Source organism: Saccopteryx leptura, chromosome 1 (assembly GCF_036850995.1).
Source record: "Saccopteryx leptura isolate mSacLep1 chromosome 1, mSacLep1_pri_phased_curated, whole genome shotgun sequence".
Classification (NCBI taxonomy): Eukaryota; Metazoa; Chordata; class Mammalia; order Chiroptera; family Emballonuridae; genus Saccopteryx; species Saccopteryx leptura.
In genome coordinates, this window is record NC_089503.1 from 234,349,516 (window position 1) to 234,368,354 (window position 18,839).

At 36.6% G+C, this 18,839-nt stretch overlaps 2 pseudogenes; both read right to left on the reverse strand.

Moving 5' to 3' along the window:
• Positions 1–10,175: 10,175 nt before the first annotated feature.
• LOC136388229 (acyl-CoA (8-3)-desaturase-like) lies at positions 10,176–16,190 on the reverse strand (annotated as a pseudogene).
• LOC136389158 (ras-related protein Rab-22A pseudogene) lies at positions 15,991–17,284 on the reverse strand (annotated as a pseudogene).
• Between the last annotated feature and the right edge of the window lie 1,555 nt (positions 17,285–18,839).

Below are 18,839 nucleotides of genomic sequence, written 5' to 3' on the forward strand. Positions count from 1 at the left end.
TTTTAGTGCATATTTAAACATAACATCACTTGTGGTTTAAAAATAGATGTAAAATTATTTTGAAAATAGGAACCTGCAGCATTGCAGGAAGTAGACTTGCTACCTGAATGACTTACTGATTATTTGACTTTTTAAATAAATTTTACTAAAATTAGTCTAGATATTTGGCTTGATTTGTGAGGTGTATATGCGTGTTAGTTTCTTAGGGAGATCAGTCCCTATGAAGTTCATAATCGAGGTAAGAGAGGCAGGTGATTATTTAATTGACTTTAAGATATTCATAAAATAGAATTGCTGATTTTTGAATTCACCTGTGTTAGACCGACTCACTTAAATCTTCTAAATTCTCCATTTCCTTGGAAACAAATACTAACTTACGCTAAATGCTCAGAACTAGTAGATTTTTTTTTTTTTTTTACCAAGCCTGTATGCCTCTCCTATACCAGTTGATTCATTTTCTTGCCAAGAATCAGTTGTCGGTTCCCAAACCTATTTATGACATTTGTGTACATTTTTATAATTATGTTATAAGTAAATATTATAGAAATTAATGACATTGAATGTGGATAACAAGAGGACTTTTTTTTTCTATGAAGACTAAGTTGAACATTTTGGATAGACAATAAAGATAAATAAAATAAATCCTATTGAATTATATATGGGCAAGACAACTATAAAAGATTGAGGAGGTTTTAAATTTCCAAAAGGTTTTGTACTCAAATTGATTATTATAGGAGTCTTTAGATTTTTACTTTATTTCAATAAAATGTATTCTGGGACACATGGGTTACTGCAAGAAAGATATTTTAAGTTTTCAATTAGCAAATTCATGTGTAAATACCTTGTTTTATATTAATCTGTTGGCAAATGTATATATTTTTAGATATAATAAAGGAATTCGGTTCCTTTTATAAACTAACTTTTAAAGTTAACTTAGCTCTGTCCTAGCCAGATAGCTTGGTTGGTTGGAGCAGCATTCTGAAGCTCAGAGGTTGCTGGTTTGATCCCGGTCAGGGCACATACAGGGACAGCTTGATGTTCTTGTCTCTCTGTCTCTCTCCCTGACTCTTAAAAAACCAAAACAAAACCAAAAAATTAATTTAACAAGTATTAGCTTTGCCTATGTCTGTTTTGAGGACTTTTACAATGATAAGTGACAAAAACAAACTGAGGATAATTATTTTGGTTCAGAAATTGCAAAAGCCATGAAATAAGGCATAAGCCTGAAAAAAAATTCTTTGGGATAGAATATATTGCTATTAATTGGACGGGCAATAAGTTATTGTTAAGGCGTTGGTTTGTTTATTTCAAAGCCTTTGCATAACAATGATGTCACGGGGAATACAGAGGAATTTCTGCAACAGTTCATAGGAAAACAGTTGTTCCATGGGAATGATGACCCCCTCATGTTTAAAATGGCATCACTTTGATCATGGGTGATTCTCCCTGAACATAAATCTGGTATTTACCCCTCGATTAGTGATTACTCCATGGCAGACTCCTTCTTATTCCTGCTGCAGTGGCAAGAGTGCTAAACTGGGAGTCAGGGAAATTCACATGTTTAAGTGTAATTAGTGCGATTTTCTCAATGTCACAGCTGGAAGTGGGATAAAGAGGGTAACAACTTCTCATTCTATATGACAGTCTCATTTTGAGAGTAAGTGAAACAAGTCAATGAACACTGTTGCATAAGGAAGAAAGTTTATGTACAAAAAACATACATCATCTACTGTAGCTGGCCACAGTGCATGTTTAACAACTTCTGTCCAAATATAGATGGCAGAGAGAATGTCTCTTTTCTGTGTTCTGGCAACATATATTACACAAATTTCAGATTCCTCTTAGGGGATTTGAACATTAATTCATTTCATCCATAGCCCACTATTCCATTTCAGCCCTGTGAGACACAGTAGTGATCTCTATATGACTAAAAAGAAGAAAAATACTGTGAGCATCAATGCTGTGTAGAGAAGTCTGTTGTCTATTATCTCTGTGCAAATTTTTATTTTTCCAATTGAAGTCTAAGAATTCTCATTTTATTTGTTGATGTTTTTGTAAAACTACCTAAAAGAATATTAATAATCACATTGGATTCTAAGATATATAAAGTTATCTTTTATAATTAGATGGATGATAAAGTTTCATTTAAAAAGATAATAGAAAATATGTTACCTGATGTGATAAATACTCTATTTTTCCTTCTGGAGGCAAGCATTGGATTATTATGTAGGAGATTTACTTTCGGTTATTTCATCTTTTTTTCTTTTTCTGAAGGAGAAGCAGGGAAGCAGAGAGACAGACTCCCACCTGTGCCCAACCGGGACCCACCCAGCAAGCCCACGAGGGAGCAATACTCTGCCCATCTGGGGCGTTGCTCTGTTGCAACGGAGCCAATCTAGCGCCTGAGGTGGAGGCCATGCTGCCATCCTCAGCACCTGGGCCAACTCTGCTCCAATGGAGACTTGGCTGTGGGAGGGGAAGAGAGAGACAGAGAGGAAGGAGAGGGGGAGGGGTGGAGAAGCAGTTGGATGCTTCTCCTTTGTGCCCTGGCAGGAAATTGAGCCTGGGATTTCCATGTACCAGGCTGATGCTCTACTGCTGAGCAACCAGTCAGGGCTTAGTTATTTCATCTTTGATAAATAGTGAAATTTTGTATATATAAATGTATATATTTTAATATGCCTTTCTTCTTTTCAGGCACCTCTTGTGTACTTCCTTAGCATGTAAACTTATTCTCACCAGAAAGATATATTGAAATGGGAATATTAATTTATTTAGGGGATGATAAGGTTCAGGATATACTACTCCAAACTATGGCACCTTGGTATAGTGAATATTTGAAGCTGGAAGATTTTGAGCAATGGTAGGTGCTGGTAGAATTTTCGAGCCTTCCCCTGAAGCAGGACATAGACCCTCTTACATAGAGATGTCCTTCCTATACCCAAAGGAAGGGAGCATCTCTATTTATAAGACAAAAGGACACAGAAAGAAATAGGAAATAGGATTTGATAAGTTTCTCCCAGTTTACTATACTTGGCTCTGAAGGCTCTTGTGTTATGTAAAACTTATATTAGAAAAATGGGTATGGCCTCAAGTTCAAGAAGCAAACAGAACTCCGAGTTTTCTTAACCCCAACAAACCTACTCCAAGGCATATCATAATGAAATTGACACAAACCAACAGCAAAGAAAAAATTCTCAAGGCAGCCAGGAAAAAGAAGAATACAACATATAAAAAAGGCCCATTAGATTATCATCATATTTCTCAGCAGAAACTCTACAAGCTAGAAGAGAGTGGACCCCAATATTTAAAGTCCTGAAAGAGAGGAACTTTCAGCCACGAATACTATACCCATCAAAGCTATCCTTCAAATATGAAGGAGAAATAAAAACATTCACAGATACAGAAAAGATGAGGGAATTTATCATCAGAAAACCCCCACTCCAGGAATTACTAAAGGGGGTTCTCCAATCAGATACAAAGAACAAAAAAAAAAAACAACAGAGCCACAAGTAAAAGCTCCAAGAAGAACACAATAAAACCAAATTTAAACTGTGACAACAACAAAAAGAAAGGGGGGGAGAAGATGGAGATTAACAGTAGCAAAGGACGATGGAGTGCAAAAGTACTCACAAAATAGTTTGCTACAATGCATAGGGTAGAGACCCTTTTCATTACTCAAAGGTAACCACCATTGAAAAAACCAGCACAGAAGCACATGAGATAAAAAAGATAAAAACAGAGGAAAGATGTATGGAATACAACAAATAAAAACAAAAGATAGAAAAACGATAGAGAAGGATCAAACAAGACACAAAACTAACAGAAAGCAATCTATAAAATGGCAATAGGGAACTCACAAGTGTCAATAATTACACTAAATGTAAACGGATTAAACTCACCAATAAAAAGGCACAGAGTAGCACAATGGATTAAAAAAGAAAATCCAACTGTATGCTGCCTACAGGAAACTCATCTAAGTAACAAGGATAAAAATAAATTCAAAGTGAAAGGCTGGAAAACAATACTCCAAGCAAATAACATCCAAAAAAAAGCAGGTGTAGCAATACTCATATCGGATAATACTGACTACAAGACAAGAAAAGTACTCAGAGACAAAAATGGCCATTTCATAATGGCTAAGGGGACACTGAATCAAGAAGACATAACAATTCTTATATATGCACCAAACCAAGGAGCACCAAAATATATAAGACAGCTACTTATTGATCTTAAAACAAAAACTGACAAAAATACAATCATACTTGGAGACCTCAATACTCCGCTGACGGCTCTAGATCGGTCATCCAAACAGAGAATCAACAAAGACATAGTGGCCTTAAACAAAACACTAGAGCACCTGGATATGATAGACATCTACAGGACATTTCATCCCAAAGTGACTGAGTATACATTTTTCTCCAGTGTACATGGATCATTCTAAAGAATTGACCATATGTTGGTACACAAAAACAACATCAGCAAATTCAGAAAAATCGAAGTTGTACCAAGCATATTTTCTGATCATAAAGCCTTGAAACTAGAATTCAACTGCAAAAAAGAGGAAAAAAATCCCACAAAAATGTGGAAACTAAACAACATACTTTTAAAAAATGAATGGGTCAAAGAAGAAATAAGTGCAGAGATCAAAAGATATATACAGACTAATGAAAATGACAATACGACATATCAGAATCTATGGGATGCAGCAAAAGCAGTGATAAGAGGGAAGTTCATATCACTTCAGGCCTATATGAACAAACAAGAGAGAGCCCAAGTGAACCACTTAACTTCCCACCTTAAGGAACTAGAAAAAGAAGAACAAAGACAACCCAAAACCAGCCGAAGAAAGAAGATAATAAAAATCAGAGCAGAAATAAATGAATTAGAGAACAGAAAAACTATAGAAAAAGTTAATAGGACAAGGAGCAGGTTCTTTGAAAAGATCAACAAAATTGAGAAACCCTTGGCAAGACTTACCAAGGAAAAAAGAGAAAGAACTCATATAAACAAAATCCAAAATGAAAGAGGAGAAATCACCACAGACACCGTAGATATACAAAGAATTATTGTAGAATACTATGAAAAACTTTATGCCACTAAATTCAACAACCTAGAAGAAATGGATAAATTCCTAGAACAATACAACCTTCCTAGACTGAGTCAAGAAGAAGCAGAAAGCCTAAACAGACCTATTAGTAGAGAAGAAATAGAAAAAAACATTAAAAACCTCCCCCAAAATAAAAGTCCAGGCCCTGACAGCTATACCAGTGAATTTTATCAAACATTCAAAGAAGACCTGGTTCCTATTCTACTGAAAGTCTTCCAAAATATTGAAGAAGAAGCAATACTTCCAAACACATTTTATGAGGCCAAGATAACCCTCATACCAAAACCAGGCAAGGATGGCACAAAAAAAGAAAACTACAGACCAATATCTCTAATGAATACAGATGCTAAAATACTAAACAAAATACTAGCAAATCGAATGCAACAACATATTAAAAAAATAATACATCATGATCAAGTGGGATTCATCCCAGAATCTCAAGGATGGTTCAACATACATAAAACGGTTAACGTAATACACCATATCAACAAAACAAAGAACAAAAACCACATGATCTTATCAATAGACGCAGAAAAGGCTTTCGATAAAATACAACACAATTTTATGTTTAAGACTCTCAACAAAATGGGTATAGAAGGAAAATATCTCAACATGATAAAGGCCAGATATGATAAACCATCAGCTAACATCATATTAAATGGCACTAAACTGAAGGCTTTCCCCCTTAAATCAGGAACAAGACAGGGTTGTCCACTCTCTCCACTCTTATTTAATGTGGTACTAGAGGTTCTAGCCAGAGCAATCAGACAAGACAAAGAAATAAAAGGCATCCATATAGGAAAAGAAGAAGTAAAGGTATCACTTTTTGCAGATGATATGATCCTATACATCGAAAACCCCAAAGAATCCACAAAAAGACTACTAGAAACAATAAGCCAATACAGTAAGGTTGCAGGATACAAAATTAACATACAGAAGTCAATAGCCTTTCTATATGCCAACAATGAAACAATTGAGAACGAACTCAAAAGAATAATCCCCTTCATGATTGCAACAAAAAAAATAAAATACTTAGGAATAAACATAACAAAGAATGTAAAGGACTTATATAATGAAAACTATAAATCATTGTTAAGGGAAATCGAAAAAGATATAATGAGATGGAAGAATATACCTTGTTCTTGGCTAGGAACAATAAATATAATCAAGATGGCTATATTACCCAAAGCAATATACAAATTTAATGCAATTCCCATCAAACTTCCAATGACATTTTTTAAAGAAACAGAGCAAAAAATCATTAGATTTATATGGAACTATAAAAAACCCCGAATAGCCAAAGCAATCCTAAAGAAAAAGAATGAAGCTGGGGGCATTACAATACCTGACTTCAAACTCTATTATAGGGCCATGACAATCAAAACAGCATGGTATTGTCTGGTATAGACACTCAGACCAATGGAACAGAATAGAAAGCCCAGAAATAAAACCACATATATATGGTCAAATAATTTTTGATAAAGGGGCCAACAACACACAATGGAGAAAAGAAAGCCTCTTCAATAAATGGTGCTGGGAAAACTGGAAAGCCACATGCAAAAGAATGAAGCTGGACTACAGTTTGTCCCCCTGTACTAAAATGAACTCAAAATGGATCAAAGATCTAAACATAAGACCTGAAACAATTAAGTACATAGAAGAAGACATAGGTACTCAACTCATGGACCTGGGTTTTAAAGAGCATTTTATGAATTTGACTCCACAGGCAAGAGAAGTGAAGGCAAAAATTAATGAATGGGACTACATCAGACTAAGAAGTTTTTGCTCAGCAAGAGAAACTGATAACAAAATAAACAGAAAGCCAACTAAATGGGAAATGTTATTTTCAAACAACAGCTCAGATAAGGGCCTAATATCCAAAATATACAAAGAACTCATAAAACTCAACAACAAACAAACAAACAATCCAATAAAAAAATGGGAAGAGGATATGAACAGATACTTCTCCCAGGAAGAAATACAAATGGCCAACAGATATATGAAAAGATGCTCATCTTCTTTAGTTATTAGAGAAATGCAAATCAAAACTGCAATGAGATACCACCTCACACCTGTTATATTAGCTATTATTAGCAAGACAGGTAATAGCAAATGTTGGAGAGGCTGTGGAGAAAAAGGAACCCTCATACACTGTTGGTGGGAAAGTAAAGTGGTACAACCATTATGGAAGAAAGTATGGTGGTTCCTCAAAAAACTGCAAATAGAACTACCTTATGACCCAGCAATCCCTCTACTGGGTATATACCCCCAAAACTCAGAAACATTGATACGTAAAGACACATGCAGCCCCATGTTTATTGCAGCATTGTTCACAGTGGCCAAGATATGGAAACAACCAAAAAGCCCGTCAATAGATGATTGGATAAAGAATGTGGCACATATACACTATGGAATACTACTCAGCCATAAGAAATGATGACATTGGAACATTTACAGCAAAATAGTGGGATCTTGATAACATGATACGAAGCAAAATAAGTAAATCAGAAAAAAACAGGAACTGCATTATTCCATATGTAGGTGGGACATAAAAGTGAAACTAAGAGACATTGATAAGAGTGTGGTGGTTATGGGGGGGAGGGAGGAATGGGAGAGAGAAAGGGGGTGGGGAGGGGCACAAAGAAAACAAGATAGAAGGTGACAGAGGACAATCTGACTTTGGGTGGTGGGTATGCAACATAATTGAATGACAAGATAACCTGGACTTGTTATCTTTGAATATATGTATCCTGATTTATTGATGTCACCCCATTAAAAAAATAAAATTATTATAAAAAAGAAAAAAAAAAGAAAAATGGGTATGCTCTTCTACTGCTAACCTGTCTTTTGTTACAGGAGTCCCAAGTCAGGAATTTAGAAGGATAGAGGCAAAAGTTGTATTTTCTTTCCTAGAAAGGGATTTATGTCAAAGTTGCTTCCCTAAATGTTATCACTATATACTACTGGCTCAGTATCATCAAATGTGGACTAATGATAGTATAATAACAAATACAACTGTCATTTGTTGAAAGTTTATGATGTTCCGGATTATTTCATTTAACCCTTATACCTTCCCTAAGAGGTAGATATATATATTTTTTTATTGGTGAAGCAACACACTTAGATAAGTGAAGTGACTTGCTTAAAGTCAAAGAAAATTTAGGAAGACAAACACAGATTTGAATCCCAAACTCTGAATCCTAAGAAAAGTTTGTTTACCCAGTGGTTTTAATCCTGAAAGTATAGGAGCCTCAGGTGGGACGCTTTAGGAAAATTCCCTTGTCCAGGTACCACACCTTGAAATTATTCATTGAATTTGGATGAGGCATGGGATTCTAATGTGCAGCCAGGGTTGAAATACATGTTAATCAAAACCTTTGTTTTCCTCCAACTTAATGATAGAGCACCTAGGAATGCTTGTCCACTTTTTCTCCTCTTGGTCATCATTTCAGTAAGTATGAAGGAAGCTGTGGTTGCTACTTCTGCTTTATTTCTACCCGCAGGCTAAGCCTCAGGAAGAGCTTGTCGGCAAATGATGCAGGTAGAACATTGGTTATGTTCTACATTCAGAGAAATCCACTGAACATAAAATAATAAAAATTGCATTGTTTGATCTTCCTTATTAACCTAGGTGTGCTCATTTCATAGACATTCCAGTAAATCAGAGGCTAGTGTGAGAGTCTATCATTTTTTTAGGCAAGATTAGATAAAAAATTAATACAGTGAAGTCAGTTGGTCTTTACCTTTACTTAGGCTAAATCTTGTTTAAAACATTTCAACTGAAGGAACTGAAGCTACATATCTGGGTGAAAGTAGTAAGGAACTTCATTCCAGCAGTTTTATAGCTCAGCATATCTGTTTAATGTACAAACTCCCCCAAATGAAGAATGTTTGAATTTGGCTATCTTCAATAGTCTGTTATCTCAAGTTATTTAGCTTTCTGATATATTAAAATACTTATATTGTTTTAACTTCTCCTAATGCATATGTCAGTGTGTAGAATCTGTCATTTTATTCTGACTTTCATTTGGAATGAATGACATCTAAACACATGAGAAATATAGGCTGACAAATTTTTTCGCATTTGCATTTCAACTACTTGAGCTAAGTAGATCTGTCTGTCCTACCTATGACATCAATCTGCCCAGGGTCTGGCCTTTGTTGTCTTAGGGTAGGAATAAAGAGCCTTTGCCTCAGAGCAGAAGTATGTTCTTTTTGGCCTTGGTTCCTTTTACCAGGTGCCCAGATTTTCACTTAGTTTCTAATGCCAGTTTCTTAATGTTGGAACCCCCTGCGTTGGTTAATGCTTTTATATTCCTCAGGGTCCCAGAACCCTGAAACTATATACTTGGGAACCAACCATGACTCTTGCTTCTCATTTGGGTTATACTTAGAGACTTTGGATACCTGTAAGCATTTCTCTCTTACCCCTTTCTGACCTATTAAACCAGATTCATAGTCCTGATGTCTCTCTTGGACTCTACTACCTTGATGAACTTCTATCATTCACGTCTTTCTCTGCATTATCTAACATCCCATCTGGATTCTTAATATTTTTAAGGACTCCCTTCCCCTTTCACCACCCACCTATAAACTAAAAGCATAGTTAGTCCTAGTGTCTGTTGGCTACCCAGGGCTGATCCACTAGGGAAAAAAGTTTTCTGATAGCGGTTAACCTTGGCATTGATCAAATTTTCAAAATTCCCATGACAAATATTTATAATATACATTAAGCCATAATTTCTGACTTCTGCTTGTAAAATATAAAGGAAACACTCAGATTTCTAACAGCCTTAAAGTTATTATAAATTTTTATATTGAAAATAATTATTTTGTGATTACCTTTTAACCTGCTGTAATTTTTGAAAATTACATTTCTTATTTCAAAAAAAAAGGCTAAGAGCAAAAGCAAAAAGAATATAAAAAGTGAAATAATATCACATAAAAATGATATTAAAGCTTAATCCAAGCATTGTAATTAATAGTGAATGTTAAAAGTCTAGTTTTAGCTTTTTTACTCAAGTTTCATAGAACCACATTGTGTTCATTAGTTTTAGAGGCTGATTCACAGGTAGAGTGTTCCCATCGTGAGCAGCGTGTGTGGGATGTGGTTTATCTTCGTCACCCACACAAACTAGTTTCTTTCCAAGAACCTGACCATGAAGCAAAGGCCCAGGCTGCCTTTCGGTCCCTGCAATGGCACATACAATGATGAAGATGTGGGTGTGAAAGGGGATCATCCAGGCCAAGTCCACCTACTTCTTCTGCTGACTAACCAAATAGAAAATATGCTACTGAATGAGAGAGGCAGCAAGGCAGGGGGTCCAATTAGGAAGAAAGATCCGCGCTGGTCTCGTTTGGCATGTACTTTTCCTTCCATTTCCCAAGCTCCATAGAGAGCTCTTCCCGCTCAAGGCAAAGAAGAAAGGGTACATGTTGGTGTTTGTGTCTTTGCAGAAGCAGTAGGACTTGGCAGGTTGCTGGGAGTTCATGTGGTTTAACTGGCAAGGACCCCTTCAGGTCACCAGCCACCAAATGAAATAGCAGGTGGTTTCACGTGGAGGTGTTGACGACTAACATCGTCTACAGTCAGCCTGGACTTGGGCCTGAACTGCATGGAGCAGCACTGCACAGAGGAAGAAAGGCATGAAGGACGCCCCCAAACACCCAAAGAGGGAGCCATGTGGCAGCACCCGGCAGCAGGATGTGCTGCAGGCGCAGCAGGAAGGAGACGTGGTTGGCCTGCATGCGCCCGTTTTGCTCCACTGTGGCCTGCAGCTCTGGAAACTCTTTGGTCAGCTCTTGAATCCTGGTGGGCCCAAAGGTGGCCTGTTCCAGAAGCTACAGCCATTCTCTCTGGAGCCATCCTAGCTTCAAAGAATTCACACAAATTTTCATGGGAAATGAGTAGCTCACGGTAAACAATGACGACCCATACCAGTAACAAAGCACACTGTGTGTGAGAACCTGCAGAAAACAAAATGAAACAAAAAAGAAACAAATTCTTTAATTAACTGATAGGAGATTGAGCAATGACTAAAGAAAAAAAAGAAATTTTTGGCAAGTATGTTTAAATAACAGACAAGATTGAAAACATCTTTAGGGAATGGGGAATTGTAAAAAAAAGAAAAAAAGATCTAATAGATTTGAAAAAGAACCAAATAGATAATCCATAAATGCTTTGAGTTTCTTAATTTATATGAATTTGTGTTCTTTGTTTTTCTTTTAATGATGTCAAAGTGAGGTCATTATTGTATTAGTCCAGGTTCTCAAGAGAAATTAAATCAATAAGGTGTGTGTATGAGGGCGGGGGAGAGATTAAGAGATTGATTTATCTTAAGGAAGTATCTCCTGTGATTGTGGAGGCTGACAAGTCCAAAATCAGCAGGGTAGGTGGGCAGAACAGGAGACTCAGGGTAAAGCTGATGTTTCAGCTCAAGTCCAAAGGAAAACCACAGGCAGAATTTCCTCTCCCTTCAGGAGAGTCAGCCTTTTTTCTCTTAAAGACTTCAACTGATTGGATGAGGCTCACCCACATTATGAAGGGTAATCTGCTTTCTCTGAGTCTACTGATTTAAATGTTAATCTTATCTAAAAAATGCCTACACAGCAACATCCAGACTGATATGTAACATGGTACATCTTGGTACACTGGCCTAGCCAAGTTGATGCATAAAACTAGCCATCACAATGATGTTTCTCATTCTGTATAGTTTTGTCTTTCTAGAATTATTGTTCAAGTTCTGAAAGCATTTGCCTTTTAAAGGCAACATTCCTGAACATTTTACTTATCCTGATTTAATTTAATTTTATTTTTTTCTCTTGTAATATTTTCCCTAGAATTAAATACATTAATCTAGTTCTGGTTTTTCAAATAAAAAACAATGAGAACACTATCTATGTCAAAAGAAATAGTATATATATATATATTTAATTTATTTATTGTGTTTACATAGATTCTAGTGTTTCTCCAAAAGCATCTCCCCTCCCCCATATTCCCCTCAACATCTCCCTTACCCCCCTCCCAACAGCAACCTCCCCTCTTCTCTTCGGGTTTAATTCTATTCCTCAGTTCACATTGTTCCTTGGATTCCTCAAATGAGTGAGGTCATATGATATTTTTCTTTCTTTGCCTGGCTTATTTCACTCAAGATAATAGTTTTCAGGTACATAGATATTGTTGCAAAATGTAATATTTCCTTCTTTTTCATGGCCCCATAGTATTCCATTGTATATATGTACCAAAATTTTTAATCCACTCGTCCACTGTCGGACACTTGGGCTGTTTCCAGATCTTTGCTACTGTGAACGATGCTGCCATAAACATGGGGATGCATTTCTTTTTTTCACTCAGTGATATGGTGTCCTTGGGATATATTCCTACAAGTGGGATGGCTGGGTAAAAGTGCAGTTCCATTTCTAATTTTTTGAGGAATCTCCATACTGTTTTTCAGAGTGGCTGCACCAGTCTGCATTCCCACCAGCAATGCAGGAGGGTTCCCCTTTCTCCACATCCTCGCCAGCACCTATCCTGTGTTGTTTTGTTAATGAGCACCATTCTGACTGGTGTAAGGTGGTATCTCATTGTGGTTTTAATTTGCATTTCTCTAATGATTAGTGATGTTGAACATATTTTCATCTGTCTATTGGCCATCTGTATGTCCTCTTTGGAGAAGTGTCTATCCATTTCTTGTGCCCATTTTTTGATTGGATTGTTTGTCTTTCTGGTGTTGAGTTTTACAAGTTCTTTATAAATTTTGGCTATTAACCCCTTATCAGACGTATTGTCAAATATGTTCTCCCATTGTGTGGTTTGTCTTTCTATTCTGTTCATATTATCTTTAGCTGTGCAAAAGCTTTTTAGTTTGATATAGTCCCATTTGTTTATCCTGTCTTTTATTTCACTTGCCTATGGAGATAAATCAGCAAATATATTGCTGAGATAGATGTCAGAGAGCTTACTGCCTATGTTTTTTTCTAAGATGCTTATGGTTTCATAACTTACATTTAAGTCTTTTATCCATTTTGAGTTTATTTTTGTGCATGGTGTAAGTTGGTGGTCAAGTTTCATTTTTTTGCAGGTAGCTGTCCAGTTTTCCCAATACCATTTGTTAAAGAGACTGTCTTTACTCCATTGTATGCTCTTACTTCCTTTGTCAAGTATCAGTTGTCCATAAAGGTGTGGATTTATTTCTGGGTTCTCTGTTCTGTTCCATTGATCTATATGCCTGTTCTTATGCCAATGCCAAGCTGTTTGAGTACAATGGCCTTGTAGTATATCTTGATATCAGGGAGTGTGATAACTCCCACTTTATTCTTCTTTTTCAAATTTGCTAAGGCTATTCATGTTCTTTTTTGGTTCCATATAAATTTTTGGAATATGTGTTCTATATCTTTGAAGTATGTCATTGGGATTTTAATTGATGTTGCATTGAAATTATAAATTACTTTGGGTAATATAGACATTTTAATGATGCTTATTCTTCCTAACCATAAACATGGTATATGCTTCAACTTGTTTGTGCCTTTCTTGATTTCTTTTATCAATGTTTTATAATTTTCTGAGTACAAGTCTTTAACCTCTGTGGATAAATTTATGCCTAGGTACTTTATTTTTTTTGTTGCAAATGGGAAGGAGATTGTTTCTTTAATTTCTCTTTCTTACATTTTATTATTTGTATATAAAAATGCCTCTGATTTCTATGTATTAATTTTATATCCTGCCATCTTGCTAAATTCATTTATCAGATCCAGCAGTTTTTGGACTGAGACTTTAGAGTTTTCTATATACAGTATCATATCATCTGCAAATAATGATAGTTTTACTTCTTCTTTTCCAATATGGATGTCTTTTATTTCTTTTTCTTGTCTGATTGCTGTGGCTAGGACTTCTAGTACTATGTTGAATAAAAGTGGTTAAAGGGGCACCCCTGCCTTGTTCCTGATTTTATAGCGATGGCTTTTAATTTTTGTCCATTAATTATGATGTTGGCTGTGGGTTTGTCATAGATGGCCTTTATCATGTTGAGGTATGTTTCCTGTATTCCCACTTTGTTGAGAGTTTTGTTCATGAATGGGTGCTGGATTTTATCAAATGCTTTTTCTGCATCTATTGAAATTATCATGTGGTTTTTCTCCTTCCTTTTGTTTATGTGATGAATCATATTGATTGATTTGCGAATATTGTACCAGCCTTGCCTCCCAAGAATAAATCCCACTCGATCATGGTGTATGATTTTTTTCATATATTGCTAGATCCAGTTTGCTAATATTTTGTTGAGAATTTTAGCATCTAAATTCATCAGGGATATTGGACTATAATTTTTTTTCTTTGTGTTGTCTTTTCCTGGTTTTGGAATCAGAATTATACTGGCCTCATAAAAGGAGCTTGGAAGTCTTTCTTCCTCTTGAATTTTTTGAAATAGCTTGAGAAGGATAAGAGTTAGTTCTTCTTTGAATAGTTGGTAGAATTCAGTTGTGAAGCCATCAGGCCCAGGACTTTTTTTTTTTTGGAAGTTTTTTGATAACTGTTTCAATCTCATTTGTTGTAATTGGTCTGTTTAGGTTTTCTGATTCTTCCAGATTAATTTTTGGAAGATTATATGTTTCAAGGAATTTGTCCATTTCATCTAGGTTGTCTAGTTTTTTGGCATACAGTTCTTCATAGTATTTTCTTACAATATTTTATATTTCTGTTGTATCAGTTGTTATTTCTCCACTCTCATTTCTAATTTTATTTATTTGAGTCCTCTCTCTTTTTTTCTTGGTGAGGCTAGTTAAAAGTTCATCGATCTTGTTTACCTTTTCAAAGAAGCAGCTCCTGGTTTCATTGATCCTCTGTATTGTTTCTTTAGCCTCTATGTCATTAATTTCTGCTCTGAGCTTGATTATTTCCTTCCTTCTACTACCGCTGGGCTTTACTTGCTGTTATTTTTCTAGTTCTTTTAGATGCAGGGTCAAGTTGTTTATTTGAGCTTTTTCTAGTTCCTTAAGGTATACCTGTAATGCTATGAACTTCCCTCTCAGGACTGCTTTTGCTGTGTCTCATAAATTTTGAGGTGATGTATGCTCGTTATCATTTGTTTCTAGGAATTTTTAAATTTCTTCTTTGATCTCATTGTTAACCCATTTGTTATTTAATGACATGCTATTTAGTTTCCAAGTGTTTGAGTATTTTTTAGTTTTTCTGTTGTGGTTGATTTCTAGTTTCATGCCATTGTGTCAGAGGAAAGTGCTCGATATGATTTCAATCTTTTTAAATTTGTTGAGACCACTTTTGTGCCCTAACATGTGGTCTATCCTAGAGAATGTACCATGAGCACTTGAACAGAATGTATATTCTGCTGCTTTAGGGTGAAAGGTTTTGAAGATATCTATTAAATCGAGTTGATCTAGTATGTCCTTTAAGTCTGCTGTTTGTTTGTTAATTTTCTTTTTTGAGGATCTATTTAGTGATGTTAGTAGGGTATTGAAATCTCCTACTATAATAGTATTGCTGTGGATCTCGCCCTTTAAATCCATCAAAGTCTGTTTTATATACTTAGGTGCTCCTATTTTAGGTGCGTAGATATTTATAATAGTTATATCTTCCTGTTGGATTGTTCCCTTTATCATTATGTAGTGACATTTTTTTTTGGAATGAAACATAGAATTTATTAATGTATTTACACAATTTATACTTTTTAAGCAATGGTCTCATAAATATAGACTACAACTTTACATAGGCTAAGCAATAGATAATTGTTTTCCCCACCAAAATATTTGGATTAAATAAAAAAAAATCATCAGCATTTACACCATATTCTTTCCTTTCTTTTCCCTTTTTTTAAAAACCAGTTAGTTTAAGCATATGCAATTCAATTTATTCCAGGCTAGCTGCTTCTCTACCCCCACTACCCTGATCATGAGAGTTTATTAGAAAAGGTGCCAATGATGAGTTTGGTGACAGACACAGCAGAGTTAGAATGCAAGCCCAGGTGAGCTATGGGTTGTTGTGACTGTTACTAACTTGTGCTGTGCATCTTGGACTAGTGTATGCAACAGAAAGTGCTCTGGAGATGGCGGATGTAGTAATTTCCATCAGTCCTATAAATAACCCATTTTACCTTCAGATAATAATTGCCATCCCTCCACTTAACAGCATCCTACCACATTTTAAATGATACAACTCCCTAGAACAGTGGTAATGGGAAACCAAGGAAATTATAATCTCCACAAGGTCTTCTTTCCCTCAAGAACCACGAAAGTGCTCATTTTCCCTTTACAAGTGTTACATAAAATCTTGATTACAAAACTACTCAACAATTTGATCCTACCATCCATACAATTACATGTTCCTTTTCAGCAAGGTCAAAAACCAATGATGGAGTCCCTTTGTATACCAGATTCTTTACATAACACAAATCCACAGACAGAAATATTACTGCTGCAGTCTTCAAAGAGGAAACAGACCTGTCAGTTTCTGTGACTCAAGTTTTGTATGAAGAAGGCCCCAGATCGGCTAGGCGAAGCCTGGCGGTGGGGCCCCCCAGTCCTCCTGTTAGCTTTCAGGACCACCTACTTCATCAAGTCTGAGAGGCTGAGGCTCAGTCAACAGCAGCTTCACTTTGGCTGTGAAGGCTGTCTTCAGAGTTTGAAGCCCTTCCCGCCACATGACGGGTTGGTGTCAGTAGATGGAATTCTTTGACTAATCTCTATAAAGAGTTCATTGATATTTATCACACTTTTTCTACTGGTCTCTACAAAAATTGCATGGATGGAGTCGGCATAGTCTTTAGCATCTCTCTCCATGACTTCTCTTACATCCATAAGATCACACTTATTTCCTGCAATGGCAACTACAATATTAGGTGGGCCGTGCTGTCAAAGCTCTTTTACCCAATTCTTTAATGTGGAGAATGTCTCTTCTTTTGTGATATCATAAACAATTATAGCTGTAGCTGACCCTTGATAGTACATGGGTGCTAAGGCACGGAATCATTCTTGTCCAGCTGTATCCCAGAGTAGGAATTTATGTAGCTCATTTTGGTACTGGACAGTATTGGTCAGAAAAGATGCCCCTATTGTTGGGTTGATGTTCGGATCGAAGCTGTCTTCCACAAAGCACCACACCATACTTGATTTACCCACACCTGTATCCCCCAGCAGACACACTTTGAGCTCCCTCAGTGCCATGGCCCAGAAGCCTGGGCGCAGGCCTGCCACCACCCTAAGTTGAGGAGGGACAGGCGGCGCTGCCGCCACAGGGCCCAGCCCCGGCGGCGGGGCGCGCAGAGACAGCGGCCTCCCATTTGCCAGCCCTCAGCTGGGCCCTTCCACCACCAGGAACGCGGGACCTGCCTCAGCAGCCGGGACAGTACGGCTGCCTCCCAGGCGCCCCCATCTTGGGACACCGCTGTCCATTTCACCTGTAGTGACTTTCTTTATCTCTTACTATAGCCTTTGTTTTAAAGTTCATTTTGTCTGATATAAGTATTGCTACCCCAGCTATTTTTTCATTTCCATTTGCGTAAAATAATTTTTTCCATCTTTTTATCTTCAGTCTATGTGCATCTTTTGTTTTAAGGTGTGTCTCTTGTAGACAGCTTATGTATGGGTCCTGTTTTCTTATCCACGCAACTATCCTATGTCTTTTGATCGGATCATTTAATGCATTTACATTTAAGGTTATTATTGATATGTAGTTGTTTATTGCCATTTTATTCTTTAAAACTGTATTCATCTTTTGCTATATTCTTTTTCTCCTTTGCACTGTTTACAACAGGTCCCTTAGCATTTCTTTTTTTTTTTTTATATAATTTTATTTTTTTAATGGGGTGACATCAATAAATCAGGATACATATATTCAAAGATAACAAGTCCAGGTTATCTTGTCGTTCAATTATGTTGCATACCCACCACCCAAAGTCAGATTGTCCTCTGTCACCTTCCATCTTGTTTTCTTTGTGCCCCTCCCCACCCCCTATCCCTCTCCCATTCCCCCCTCTCCCCCGTAACCACCACACTCTTATAAATGTCTCTTAGTTTCACTATTATGTCCCACCTACGTATGGAATAATACAGTTCCTGGTTTTTTCTGATTTACTTATTTTGCTTCGTATCATGTTATCAAGATCCCACCATTTTGCTGTAAATGTTCCGATGTCATCATTTCTTATGGCTGAGTAGTATTCCATAGTGTATATGTGCCACATCTTCTTTATCCAGTCATCTATTGATGGGCTTTTTGGTTGTTTCCATGTCCTGGCCACTGTGAACAATGCTGCAATAAACATGGGGCTGCATGCGTCTTTACGTATCAATGTTTCTGAGTTTTTGGGATATATACCCTGTAGAGGGATTGCTGGGTCATAAGGTAGTTCTATTTTCAGTTTTTTGAGGAACCACCATACTTTCTTCCATAATGGTTGTACTACTTTACATTCCCACCAACAGTGTATGAGGGTTCCTTTTTCTCCACAGCCTCTCCAACATTTGCTGTTACCTGACTTGCTAATAACAGCTAATCGAACAGGTGTGAGGTGGTATCTCATTGCCGTTTTGATTTGCATTTCTCTAATAGCTAAAGAAGATGAGCATCTTTTCATATATCTGTTGGCCATTTGTATTTCTTCCTGGGAGAAGTGTCTGTTCATATCCTCTTCCCATTTTTTTATTGGATTGTTTGTTTGTTTGTTGTTGAGTTTTATGAGTTCTTTGTATATTTTGGATATTAGGCCCTTATCTGAGC